General features: G+C 37.2%; 1 long non-coding RNA gene across 3 annotated transcripts in view; it reads left to right on the top strand.

Annotated features, from left to right (window-relative positions):
• Window positions 1-708: 708 nt before the first annotated feature.
• LOC107469852 (uncharacterized) overlaps window positions 709-2,252 on the top strand; it is an 8,855-nt gene continuing 7,311 nt past the window's right edge. For all 3 annotated transcript variants that reach the window (XR_008003639.1, XR_008003640.1, XR_001588257.3), the window contains exons 1-3: window positions 709-889; window positions 985-1,038; window positions 1,114-1,261. This is a non-coding gene — a long non-coding RNA (uncharacterized LOC107469852). The remainder of the gene's footprint in view (window positions 890-984; window positions 1,039-1,113; window positions 1,262-2,252) is intronic.

The raw sequence follows: 2,252 nt of genomic DNA, 5'->3' as shown, positions 1-2,252 counted from the left end.
TGAGCTATAATAGCAGTCTCTTTATTAGTGGATACCTCGCCTGTGATTCCTAGTAGAGTCAGCTAAGTCGCTGATCAATTGCCATGCTTCTTTCGTAGTCTTGTACTTTTTCATAGAACCATTGCTAGCACCTTCCAATGTGGTCCTATCTTGAGATTTCAAACCCTGTGTAAAGTAGCCGAGCAACACTATCTTGTCAATCATATGATGGGGGCATGCTTCTCGAAGATTATTGAAGCATTCTAAGTATTCATAGAGGGTCTCAGATTCATCTTGAACGATCATAGACATGTCCTTCCTCAGCTTATCGGCAACTTCAGCTGGAAAGAATTTCTCTAAAAACTCTCTCCTATGTGTATCCCAGTTGGAAACAGTTGTTCCGGGTTGAGTGTAATACCACTCTCTTGCCTTTCCCTCCAAAGAAAATGGGAAGGCTTTCAATAGAATGGAGATTTCATCGGTGCCATTGTAAACCCCGCTAAGATCGGTATATAATTAGTCAATAAATCGAATTTTCAATAGGAAAATTAAATACGCAAAACTGATATCAAAATGGGATAGAGCTCGTCGAAAAGAGAATTTTGATACCAATTTCGAAAAGTTTGGCCCAAAATTGGGCCGGATGGGCCGGACTGGTTGAACCGGACCCAAAATGGGCCCAAGGCCCATCCAAACCCAATCCATTAAAGAGGCACAGCTTCTTATTTCCCTTCTCCTTCATTATTCACGCTGGGAAACATTTCTTAGGGGGAAGAAGAACACAAGCAAAAACCTAACCCTCACTTTAATTTCAAATCCATGTAACTTTTGATCCGGAGCTCCGATTGACGAACCGTTTGCGACCACGCGTTCACCGCGACGAGCTCTATGAAACCCATGGAACAATTTGGTAGGTAACTCATTATTTCCTTCTCAGCCAGCTTCTCCTAATTTCGGAAATTTATGAACAATTAAGTTAAAAATTGTTCAATCCTTGTGTTCTAGGTTCAAGTTAGCTTCCGGAACTTGTGGGCTCAAGCTATTGAGCATATGGGTATGGTAAGAACACCCTAACCCTAGCTCAATCTTGTTTTAGCAATGGAGAACTGAAATTAGAATATGTATATGTATTAGGTGTAGATTAAGTGGGTATATATGCATTGGGAATGTTTGGAGGCTTGTTGGTGATCAAAGCTTAGTTTGTGGCTGTTTTACTTGAGCTTGAAGAGGCTGTAATTTTGTGTTGAGAAGCTGCCTTGGGTGAATTAAGTGATCGGCCAAGGTATGGTTTAAGTTTCGTACGTTTAATATTTACGGTGTTGTGAAAGCTTAGGTTAGAGATACCATAGGATAAGTTGAATTGTTTGTTGTATTTAATGATTAGCCTTGTAATGTTATTGGAAAGGATTTGTTGGTGGATATATATATATATTGAAATTATGAGGTGTGGAAGTTATTAATAGTGTGTTCTTATATTTATTTATGATGGATTAGGATTGGTGGTTGTTAATAAGGATGTAGAGTTATGTTGTGGTGGTATTGCATGTGCTGTAACTAATTATGTAATGATCGGATTTGCATGAGACTAAATCTGGGTTAAACTTGGGAATATAAGGAACTAAACTGGAAAAATTGGGACCTTTTTGTTAAATATACAATTTATGGCAAATTTTTAAAGATAGGTTGTTAAATCTGTCCTGCAGCAGAAAATGTCAAACAGGGCAGCAACTTGTTTGTCTTGCTGCGACTTCTACGAGTTGAGTTTTGGAGCGAAACCAATGTTGTTATAAAATTTGATTAATTTTCCTTATTTCTCTAAAACTTCATAATTTTAAGAGTTGAGGATTGGGAGTTGTGAGTTTTTGAATATTGGCGGTCAGAGCTGAAAAGAAACAGATTTCAGCAAGCTATGCATCAACTTCCAATGCTTGTAACTTTTAGAATTGAATAGCAATTGGGTTGCAACCAAGACACACTTGTTTCTGGATGAGTAAAGTTTAACTACATTAATTTTTAAAGTCATTGGATTTAACTTGGATTTTATATTGAATTTTGAATATCACATGCTGCTGCTGTTTTTCTGGTTTTATGCACTGCAGAGCAGTCACAGTTTTTCCTTTATTCTTGAGGTTAGAGAAATTAGAAAATTATGATCCTTGGTTTGTTAGAAAACTTATTTCAAGATGAATACCTGGACATAAAGTTTGTGCAATTCCGAGTTCATTTGTTATATTAAAAACAGCAAAGAAAATAGAGTGTCGAGGATGTCTTAG

The sequence above is a fragment of the Arachis duranensis genome, chromosome 10 (genome assembly GCF_000817695.3).
Source record: "Arachis duranensis cultivar V14167 chromosome 10, aradu.V14167.gnm2.J7QH, whole genome shotgun sequence".
NCBI classification, from domain to species: Eukaryota; Viridiplantae; Streptophyta; class Magnoliopsida; order Fabales; family Fabaceae; genus Arachis; species Arachis duranensis.
Note: the sequence above shows the minus strand (reverse complement) of the source record. Positions and strands in the feature narration are given on the sequence as shown.